At 45.2% G+C, this 12,386-nt stretch overlaps 1 pseudogene; it reads left to right on the forward strand.

The window, feature by feature from the left end:
- Positions 1-10,367: 10,367 nt before the first annotated feature.
- LOC125547017 lies at positions 10,368-12,154 on the forward strand (annotated as a pseudogene).
- Positions 12,155-12,386: the final 232 nt, after the last annotated feature.

Here is a 12,386-nt window from a genome sequence, read left to right on the forward strand (position 1 = left end):
TCGATAGAAGTATATTGGATATACATTGTGTTAATGTGTACTTTACTAGTACTCCTAGTAGCACCATGGTATTAGATACTGGTTCGGTTGCTAAGTGTTAGTAAACTCGAAATAAAAGGCTGCGGAGTAAACGGAGACTAGCTAAAGGTGAGCTGGCGATATGTGTTGGAAGTTTTTTCCAAGCTTGATGTGATCAAGCATCGCACGGTCCCTCTACCATCGAGATTGGTGTTTGCGTTGAGCATAGACATGATTGGATTATGTCTATCGCAATACGGTTATTCATTTAAGGAGAATAATGGTTACTCTGTTTATTTGAATAATACCTTCAATGGTCTTGCACCTAAAATGAATGGTTTATTGAATCTCGATCGTAGTGATACACATGTTCATGCCAAAAGATATAAGATAGTAATGATAGTACCACCTACTTGTGGCACTGCCACGTAAGTCATATCGGTATAAAACGCATGAAGAAGCTCCATGGTGATGGATCTTTGGGCTCACTCGTTTTTGAAAAGTTTGAGACATGCGAACCATGTCTATTGGTGTATATGCATGAAGAAACTCCATGCAAATGGACCGTTTGGACTCACTTGATTTCGAATCACTTGATACATGCAAATCATACCACGTGGGCAAGATGACTGAAAGCCTCGTTTTCAGTAAAATGGAACTAGAAAGCAACTTGTTGGAAGTAATACATTTTGATGTGTGCAGTTCAATGAGTGCTGAGGCGTGTAGTGGATATCGTTATGTTCTTACTTCACAGATGATTTGAGTAGATGTTGAGTATATTTACTTGATGAATCACGAGTCTGAATTATTGAAAGGTTCAAGTAATTTCAGGGTGAAGGTGAGAGATCGTCGTGACAAGAGGATAAAATATCTATGATATGATCATAGAGATGAATATCTGAATTACGAGTTTGGCACAGAATTAAGACATTGTGGAAATTGTTTCACAACTAATACAGCCTAGAACACCATAGTGTGATGGTGTGTACGAACATCATAACTGCACCCTATTGGATATGATGCATACCATGATGTCTCTTATCGAATTACCACGATAGTTTATGGGTTAGGCATTAGAGACAACCACATTCACTTTAAATAAGGCACCACGTAATTCCGATGAGATGACACCGTATGAACTATGGTTTAGAGAAACCTAAGCTGTCATTTCTTAAAAGTTTGGGGCTGCGACGCTTATGTGAAAAAGTTTCAGGCTGATAAGCTCGAACCCAAAGCAGATAAATGCATCTTCATAGGACACCCAAAACAGTTGGGTATACCTCCTGTCTCAGATCCGAAAGCAATAAGGGATTGTTTCTAGAATCGGGTCCTTTCTCGAGGAAAAGTTTCTCTCGAAAGAATTGAATGGGAGGATGGTGGAGACTTGATGAGGTTATTGAACCGTCTCTTCAACTAGTGTGTGGCAGGGCACAGGGAGTTGTTCCTGTGGCACCTACACCAATTGAAGTGGAAGCTTATGATAGTGATCATGAAACTTCAGATCAAGTCACTACCAAACCTTGTGGGATGACAAGGATGCGTACTACTTCAGAGTGATACGTAATCCTGTCTTGGAAGTCATGTTGCTAGATAACAATGAACCTACGAGCTATGGAGAAGCGATGGTGGGCCTGGATTCCAAAATGGCTCGAGGCCATATAATCCGAGAGAGGATCCATATATGAAAACAAAGTGTAGACTTTGGAAGAACTACTTGATGGTCGTAAGGCTGTTAGGTACATATGGATTTTAAAAGGAAGACAGACAATGATGGTAAGTATCACCATTAAGAAAGCTTGACTTGTCGTTAAGATGTTTTCCGACAAGTTCAAGGAGTTGACTACGATGAGACTTTCTCACTCGTAGCGATGCTAAGAGTCCGTTGGAATTATATTAGCGATTACTGCATTATTTATGAAATCTTGCAGATAGGATGTCAAAACATTGTTTCCTCGACGATTTTCTTGAGGAAATGTTGTATGTGATATAACCGGAAGGTTTTGTCAATCCTGAAAGATGCTAATAAGTATGCAAAGCTCCAGCAATCCTTCTAAGGACTGGAGTAAGCATCTCGGAGTTGGAATGTATGCTTTGATGAGATGATCAAAGATTTTGGGTGTATACAAAGTTTATGAGAAACTTGTATTTCCAAAGAAGTGAGTGGGAGCACTATAGAATTTCTGATGAATATATGTTGTTGACATATTGTTGATCAAAAATGACGTACAATTTCTGGAAAGCATATAGGGTTATTTGGAAAGTGTTTTTCAATGGAAAGCCTGGATTAAGCTACTTGAACATTGAGCATCAAGATCTATAAGGATAGATCAAAACGCTTAATGGTACTTTCAAATGAGCACATACCTTGACATGATCTTGAAGGTGTTCAAGATGGATCAGTCAAAGAAGGAGTTCTTGCCTGAGTTGTAAGGTATGAAGTTAAGACTTAAAACTCGACCACGGCAGAAGAAAGAGGAAGGACGAAGGTCGTCCCCTATGCTTTTGTCATAGGCTCCATACGGTATGCCATGCTGAGTACCACACCTGATGTGTGCCTTGCCACATATTTGGCAAGAGGGTACAAAGGTGATCTAGGAGTAGATCACCAGATAGCGGTCTAAATTATCCTTAGAGGAATAAGGATATGTTTCTCAGTTATGGAGGTGATAAAGAGTTCGACGTAAAGAGTTACGTCGATGCAAGCTTAACACCTATCCGGATAGCTCTGAGTAGAGATACCGGATACGTATAATGGAGCAACAATTTAGAATAGCTCAAATGGCTCCAAATGTAGCGTAGTAGTTGCATCTACAAGATGACATAGAAATTTGCGAAGTACATACGGATCTGAATGCTGCAGACCCGTTGACTGAAACCTCTCTCACAAGCATAACATGATCAAACCCAGAACTCTTTGGGTGTTAGTCACATGGGGATGTGACCTTGAGTGTTAATCACATATTGATGTGAACTGGATTATTGACTCTAGTGCAAGTGGGAGACTGTTGGAAATATGCCCTAGAGGCAATAATAAATTGGTTATTATTATATTTCCTTGTTCATGATAATCGTTTATTATCCATGCTAAAATTGTATTGATAGGAAACTCAGATACATGTGTGGATACATAGACAACACCATGTCTCTAGTAAGCCTCTAGTTGACTAGCTCGTTGATCAATAGATGGTTACGGTTTTCTGACCATGGACATTGGATGTCGTTGATAACGGGATCACATCATTAGGAGAATGATGTGATGGACAAGACCCAATCCTAAGCCTAGCACAAGATCATGTAGTTCGTATGCTAAAGCTTTTCTAATGTCAAGTATCATTTCCTTGGACCATGATATTGTGCAACTCCCGGATACCGTAGGAGTGCTTTGGGTGTGCCAAACGTCACAACGTAACTGGGTGGCTATAAAGGTACACTACATATATCTTCGAAAGTGTCTGTTGGGTTGGCATGAATCGAGACTGGGATTTGTCACTTCGTGTAAACAGAGAGGTATCTCTGGGCCCACTCGGTAGGACATCATCATAATGTGCACAATGTGATCAAGGAGTTGATCACGGGATGATGTGTTACGGAACGAGTAAAGAGACTTGCCGGTAACGAGATTGAACAAGGTATCGGGATACCGACGATCGAATCTCGGGCAAGTATCGTACCGCTAGACAAAGGGAATTGTATACGGGATTGATTAAGTCCTTGACATCATGGTTCATCCGATAAGATCATCGTGGAGCATGTGGGAGCCAACATGGGTATCCAGATCCCGCTGTTGGTTATTGACCGGAGAGGTGTCTCGGTCATGTCTGCATGTTTCCCGAACCCGTAGGGTCTACACACTTAAGGTTCGATGACGCTAGGGTTATAGGGAATAGATATACGTGGTTACTGAATGTTGTTCGGAGTCCCGGATGAGATCCCGGACGTCACGAGGAGTTCCGGAATGGTCCGGAGGTAAAGATTTATATATGGGAAGTCATGTTTTGGTCGCCGGAAAAGTTTTGGTTGCTATCGGTAATGTACCGGGACCACCGGGAGGGTCCCGGGGGTCCACCAAGTGGGGCCACCGGCCCCAGAGAGCAGCATGGGCCAAGTGTGGGAGGGGACCAGCCCCAGATGGGCTGGTGCGCCCCCCCCAAGGGCCCAAGGCGCCTAGGGTTTAGGGAGGGGGCGCCTCCACCTTACTTGGGGGGCAAGTCTCCCCCTCTCCCCCCCTTGGCCGCCGCCCAGATGGGTTTTGGGGCTGCCGCACCCCTTGGGGTGGCAACCCCAGAGGGGGCGCAGCCCCCTTCCTCTCCCCTATATATAGTTGAGGTCTTTGGGGCTGCCAACACATGAGTTTTGACCTCTTCCTGGCGCAGCCCTACCTCTCTCCCTCCTCGTCTCTTGCGGTGCTTGGCGAAGCCTTGCTGGAGTACCACGCTCCTCCACCACCACCACGCCATTGTGCTGCTGCTGGACGGAGTCTTCCCCAACCTCTCCTTCTCCCCTTGCTGGATCAAGGCGTAGGAGACGTCACCGGGCTGTACGTGTGTTGAACGCGGAGGTGCCGTCCATTCGGCACTAGGATCATCGGTGATTTGGATCACGACGAGTATGACTCCATCAACCCCGTTCACTTGAACGCTTCCGCTTAGCGATCTACAAGGGTATGTAGATGCACTCTCCTTCCCCTCGTTGCTAGATTACTCCATAGATTGATCTTGGTGATGCGTAGAAAATTTTGAATTTCTGCTACGTTCCCCAACACTAGGATGAGGAGAGCATACCATGTCCCCAACGCCGAGACCACTCACGGGCCGTGCTTCAACGCTCTCAAGTGTGGTGCAAAACTTATTGCACTCTTGTTAAATGAACAACCACCTCTTTTGAATCGAGGTGATCCCACGGTTGCTCGTAATTTGGTAGGGCTCAAACATCTTCCTTTCATGGAATGTTGTGTGGACCCTCGTCCAAAAAACAAGCCCCTTTTGTTCCGTGCCGGTCCTCGGATCTTGGCTAATCTCCATCCAACATTGGCAAATCAACTTATCCTCCTCTTGTGAATAAGAGCCCGTGTGAATGCTCTTCCTCCTCTTTTGTGCTTCCGCTCTTTGGGTGAGCTCGTCGATGAACAATGGCTTGCCACCAATATCAATGTCATTGCCTTCTTCTTCATCACCATCACCTTCGCAATAGATGTCATCGTCTTCATGCCACGGGTCACCATGGTCGTAGTCAGCACGGTCATCGGCCTCTTCATCGGCAACGTACTTGGCGCGGCCATCCTGACTTTGGGTGCCGTCGGGATCGTAGGAACGGCCATGCCCACCCTCGTAGATCACATCCTCCATGAACTGGTTGTGGAAGGGGTCGTCGACCATTGGCATTTGTGTTGGCATTCCGTCGAGCAGGACGGAGGGGGGGCATGGTGCATGTAAACGGTGGCCGTGCTTGCTTTCTTTGCATCTCGACGAATGGTCGGCCGCCGCTGCTGGACCCCAGCGTGACGTTGAGGTCGATGACGGCCAAGGGGCGTGGGGTGGACGGTGCGATCACGCCAACGACCGGCGACCCCGAGAAACGGGTCTGGCCGTCGTGCCTTGGCAGGGGAAAGCCTGGTGACATAGGCGTGGTCCGTGATGTCGGCGACTGGCAGTGTGGAGGCCTGGCGACTTACGAGCCTGTGCTCGTCGAGCTGACGGCCGCTGCAAAGAAACCCGCCGGACGACAAATGCCAAGCATGAGGAGGCAGTGGCGGAGCCAGGATTTTCGACATGGGTATGCGGAGTCAGAAATTTTTTGCTGCACAACAATGTATGACATAAAAAGGTTCATAGTAATAACAACATAACTATAAAGTATTCTTTGGCGTTCAAAGTCGATAGATACCGGTGTTGATGTTGATGTTGAACTTATCTTCAACGCCTTTGAATTGAAGCTCTGTCCCAGCAACGCTTCAAATCACCGCACTTGTTCTTCAGTTTTCACACCTATACAAAATAAATAAATAAACAAATAAATACATGTTAGACGGGGAGATGGTGGCATGGCGGTCAGTCTTACAAATTTGAATGTTCATAATTCTGGATTTTAAAAGGATACAATATTAAAATCCAACCTGTTTTTCTTGCACTTCTGCACAGGTTTTATAGCAAGCCAATGCAAACCACGCTAAAAATTGACTGGATGCTATAATAGATTAATCAAATTAGGGAATGAAACAATCAGGAATGAACATAGTCCTCTATTCTTTACTAACAACTTAAAGAAATAAAAATTAATAAACACTTAGAAGAAACAATCAGACCATGGTGAATTGCGCACGCGCCCCCATTGCTGACTTTTCTACTATAGATGGCAGATGTGCCGAGTGCGTACTGGGAAGGAGGACATGGGCAGGCTAAGCAGATTGATCGGCGAGGGGCGGCGATCCGCGGCGGTCGAAAATTGACGCGGCGGTTCCTTCCGATGGCCAATACGGGCATGCTGCATGGCGATGCTCAAGTTTCACGATACGGCGGTTGTATCAGCGGAATCGCAGGCTCAAGGCGCTGGCATAAAATATATATATTTTTTAGCGATCTCGGCGCTGGCTCGGTCCTGGACTTCGATCAATCGGCCAGTGTTAAGCGTCAATGATAAGGCCCAGTAGCAGAGCACCAGCCCAATATAGGCCTAAGTAGCGCTGAATCGTTCTTTTCATTGTTTCGACATACAGCTAGACAGCCATACGATCTAAAAAGGCACACATGAGCTTATATACTGAAACTTTTTTGTAAAAAACATTGGGTATGCATTGCATACCCTTGCATTAGCCTAGCTCCGCCCCTGTGAGGAGGGCGTGCGCTTTGTTGACAATGGCCTCCTTCTCCTCGACCTCGTCCTTGCGCCGCGCGGCCTCCATCGCATCACGCTCGGCGGCGTATTTGGCCGCGGCGGCATTGCCCTTGACAACCGCCCTCCGGTTCATCCTCTTCGCCGATTCCGCGTCCAGCTTGGCGAGCTTCTTCGGTGTGCACTTCGACCGCGGCTTCCTTGGCGCCTTGGCCGCCTTCTTCTTGACCTTTCCGGACGGGTCGACGGCCAGGCCGCCGGAATTCGGCTGGGCATTGGCCATGGACGGGGGAGGGAGGGGGCGGCGTGACGTGGGAGGGTTTGGAGGGAAATGGGCGCCAAATGGGGCGCGCGCGCGCGCGGGGGGGGGGGGTGGTGGGGGGAGGGGGTTGATTTGTCCCGTTTATTCGTTTTACCCCAAATGGATGCATCCGGATAGGATGGGGCCGCGCGGTGAAGTTGTCCTAAACCAGGCCTACTCCCGTCAGTTAGTTAGCACGCGCGCACCAACCTGTTTCCTCCGACACTTAACCGTCGGATAGCGCCTTCCCATCAGACAGAATCTTTGATTCTACAATCAAGGCTGCACGTACGACTGCGATCTAAACCCAATTGATGCCTCCATCCGAACGCGAGAAAGGCGATCCGCGTCATGCCGCAGCAGTGATTAGTGGGCGAGGAACACATGCAGCACGCAGGCAGGCACTGCAGTCTGCAGATAAGTGCGAGTCGGTTTATCTACAAGAAAGGTACATAAAATATACTCCTGTCCAGAAGATAATTACGCTGCAAACTGGCCTGCAGCTTGGTGGAAGATAATCAAGCTGCCTTGGGTACACAGTGCATGCGGGCACTAACAAGAAACCATGGGCTGGCTGGTTTACAGCGGCTCGGGGAGATTGCCATCCGTGGCATGTGAACAAGACTGCATGCAATGACAAACACATTGCGTGCGTGAGAGGTGAGACTGACTCGGGTAGCTTAGCTTAGCTAGCTGTCTTCACACTGTTGGCCTTAATACGGCACAGTCACTGCATGGCGCTGCTACTGTGCTGGTACATACGAGCCCAAGTCGATCAGAAGGCAACAGAAGAAGAATAGGCAGGCCCAATCGAATCCGGATGCTTCTGCCTTACGCTCCCTGCAAGTTCAGTGTATGATTGTACACTTCTTCTTCGGTATAACCCTCTGAACATATCAACGGACAAGATCTGTCCATACCCCTTCATAATAAAGGACAGGATGGTCTTTCTAGAAAATACAACGCGGAGATCTGTCATGTTTTGAGTTAATCTTGGGCCAGCCCATTAGTGAGTCTGTACGGTAGCACTGATCGAGAATCCAAAAAAATAATAAGCCTGCTAGGCATCGAACACAGGACCTCCAGGGGTTGTGAAACAGCTGATAATCACCAGAACCATCATAATTAGGTGATACATAAGGAGCGCAGACATTTATCACCTAGAATTGACGTACTGTAGGTGTTTATTTAATTACAAATACAGTAGCAGATCAAAATTGGTATTGTACAACTGGGTCGGACATTCTATCTGAAGCGTATTTTATAGCTAAAAAACTAATGTATTTTTCATCTTTTGGAATATTTTTTGAAAACATGAATATTTTTAAAGATACGAAAACAATTCAAATATTGAACTTCTTTTGGAAACACGCATTTTCTTCAAATTTCCGATCCTCTTTTATGAAAAATACTTTGATTTTGTGAATATTTTTCAAATTTTATGAACAGTTTTTCAGAATTTTCAACATTTTTCTGAAACTGCAAACATTTTTTCGAAAATAAGAATAATTTATAAAATTTGTGTACATTTTGCTGAAAACATGAACAATTTTTAAATTTCTGAACATTAAAAAAATGCCAACAGCTTCAAAAATTGGCGAGCATTATTCTAAAACACAAACATTTTTTTAAATTTACAAATATTTTTCAAATATACTAACATTTTATGAAAACATTTCTTATTTTCTCGGGCCTAAGCATTTTTTTGTTGCAATTATTTTCGTTTTTCTTCTCTTTTTGTTAATCCATTTTGCTAATTTTGAACTTTATTCGAACACTGTCCATTGAACATGGTATTCTTTGGAAATATCAAACCTGCCCCAAATTTTGGAAGCAAGTGGGCATGCCCATGTTAGGCATCCATGCCTGGTCTGAATGACTTGAAATGATCCCAACATTTTCCACTAGGTGGGCATGTCCTCATAGGCATCCATGCCAGGTTTGAATAATTTTCGACACCGTATGCAAGTTGCGACACATCGAGCCTTTTTTCTGCATTTTCTTACCGAGAAAACTCTAGAAAAAAATACAAAACTTGTCGGAAATCAAAACAACTTGTCATGGTGTCTTGAATTTGTCATATGAGGCAATGAAAAAAATTAGGTCCATTTCAAGGGTGTCGAAAAATAACGTGCTCTCTGACATACCCTTCTGGCCAACCTGAACACCTTCCGTTGAACATGGTGTTTTCGTGGACATCTTTGAAATTATCACAACTTTTGCCACTAGGTGGAGATGCCCATGGTAGGCATCCATGGCGGGTTTGAACTACTTCCGACACCATATGCAAGTTGCGACACATCTAGCCATTTATCGACCTTTTTGACAAAGAAAACTTTAGAAATGCAAATCTTGTCAAAACCCAAGCAACTTGGATTGATGTCTTGAATTGGTCATACAAGCCCATTGAAAGAAAATATTAGGGGCATGAATGCCTACTATGGGCATGCCACTTGCTGGGACATGTTGGGGTCATTTCAAGAATGTCTAGAAAACACCATATTTAGCGTAGCGTGTCCGAGTAGTCATCCACGCCAGGTTTGAAGGAAAATGTATTTAAATCATAATTTATATAGATACTTAAAACTGTAATTTTAAGTTTCTAACATAACTAACAAACACAAAATGATAGAATTGAAAATAACAAATGCTTTTTAAAGCATTTAATAAATATTTAAATAAAAAATTATTAAAATCATAATTTAAAATAGTTACTTAAAACTGTTATTTTGGTATTTCAATATTTTGAATAGGTTTCAAAAAATAATAATGTTTAAAACAGGATAAACGAAAATTAAAGAAAGATAGAAAAACAAAAAATAGAAAAGTAAAAGGTAAAAACAAAAAGTTTGAACAACATTTTGAAAGCATGAGCATTTTTTGAAAAATAAATAAGAAACATAAGAGGAAAAGTAAAATAAATAAATAAAAATTATGGAAAAAAGGCCAGTTCACAAAGTGTTTCTAAAATCTTTTTAGAATTCCCAAACCATCCATTACTTAATGTGTCTAACTTTATATTGGTCAAGAAACGTATCCTGTCGCAGTGGTTCTGGACGCACCTAATAATGTTCTAAGTGATCGTGGGTTCGAATCCCAGCTCGTGCCATCCTTGTTCGCTATTTTTTGATCGCATGCAATGGGCCGGCCCAAGTAAGCTGCCCTACTTTTCAACAAAAGTAGATACAAAATGTGAAAAGTCCATGCTATCCTACTTTTAATGGAGCAGTTGATAGTCTCGCCTCCCGGTTTATTTTCGTCGGTTTTTTTTCGCGTCATATCCCACCACCGTCTCTCTTGTTGGTTTATTTTCGTCCGCGCAGGCACTGCCCGTAAGGGTTTCCATGCCCTGCAAGGTCGGAGCGGTGGCGGCGGCGGCGGCGGCAGCAGCAGGCAGTCATACGCACGACGAATGGTGGTGGCGGCGGCGGCTTCTGGTCATCATCCTGTCAGGGTCGTCGTGCGCAAGCACCAACCAGACGGGTCCGGGCACCGGTCTCGAATGAGCTGGGTCCGTCCGAGGCGCGCCAAGGCATCGCCAAAGCCCAAGCCCGAGACTCCGGCCAATCGAACTCGGCAGCCCCCGTCTTGGCGATCTCACGACACTAGCCATGTCGGTGAGTATCCCTCCCTTCAGATCTCGACTCGCCCCCACTTGATGGCCCGCTCCCCTCGCCCCTGTAGATCTTCTCCGCCGCCAACGAGTGGTAGCAGCCCACACAACGTAGATATGCCGTCCTTTGTTCGCCCCACGAGCCGGTCACCCATGGCTGCCACATTGATTCGTTCATCCTCCCAGTAGTTGCACGCGGCGGTCCTGCCCTCTCCGGTCTGAGTAGAGGCCCGTTTTTCCTGATGGTGGTGCGCACCCGGAGATTGCGCGTCCTCCTGATGGTGCCAGCGGCGGTGGCTTTCTCCCAACTGTTTCTCCCTTCAATCCCTACCCCTGACTCTGGATGCAAGCGGAGCGAGCAGCGACCAGCCCGCACTGGCTAACGCGGGTGTTCGTCGTCCTACGGAGTATAGCTAACCTACACAAGATGCTGCACACTCATTGCCGCATCACACTCTTTGCCACCGGGTGCGCCACCACAACCACCCGCCCTCAGCTGATGCGCACAGCCGGACCAACTGGGTCATCATGAGCTCCGTGGCATGCCTGGTGTTGTTGCTGGGGCACAAATTGAGGAGCGCACGCTGTGTGGGATGAGCCTGTTATACAATACAGTCGTGCACCTCTATCGCGTCGAGAAGGACAGGAATTCTCAGGAGAGTTTTCTCCCTTTCGCAGGATACGCGAGACGGTGCGACGTCTGCTGGACAAAGCGGTCGGACTATTTGAGACCGCTTGACATGATGTGGTTGGCCCGGCGCTGTTTTGCGGGTTTTCTTCACGGGATGGCGCAGCGGCTTAGTGGGCTGTCCCCCCCCCTCCCCCACCCACACACACGCAAACACACACACTTGCATCCTTACCTCTAACCCATTGATTCTTCCCCGTTTGCTTTGAATTTGATGTTCAACTGTAGGACTGAATTTTGAAGTTTGTCTTGGTTCATCTTGAATTCCCTCTGCCCCCTAATCGTCTGTGTGTAGTAGAACTACTTGTCCTTCCTATACCTCCACTAACTTTTTTCTTACTATATCATAATTGTTTGATTATTGGCAAACAAAACAACAATTATTTACCTTATTCTTTTTATCTACAGATTGGTCCGGCAACATAGAGAGGAAGCTGCAAAGAAGCTCCAAGTGGATGTAGAGGTACATGTATCTGTGATTTTAGGACCACTACAGCCAAAGTTTTCATGAAAACTGCAGGGTTGCTTAAGAGGAACGAACAGTTCTTAAGTTCATTACATTAGAGTGGCTGCTCAGCTGTAAATTAGTAATACATGCACATAGAGACTAATCTGCTATGTTCAGTAGTAATACATCAATTAAGTTCAGTACATGGTTCATGTATTGCATATGATGGTTCAGATATGGTTTATTCCATTCAGGCTATTCTGCTATGTTATGAGTTTGGCCATTTGGACGAAGAGAGCAAATCGATTATGGAGAAGAATTTTTGTGTGCCATGGATTTGCCATTGATGATTTAGACTTTAGTTTGCACCATCATTGTAGTATTATATTACTAAACAATTGATTTTTTTCATTTAGACATTTCTTTTTGGTAGGCACACCTATGTCAACATATTGTGCCCTCCTTAAATTCAGTTACAAGTACTTCTGTG

This window comes from Triticum urartu, chromosome 3 (assembly GCF_003073215.2).
Source record: "Triticum urartu cultivar G1812 chromosome 3, Tu2.1, whole genome shotgun sequence".
NCBI classification, from domain to species: Eukaryota; Viridiplantae; Streptophyta; class Magnoliopsida; order Poales; family Poaceae; genus Triticum; species Triticum urartu.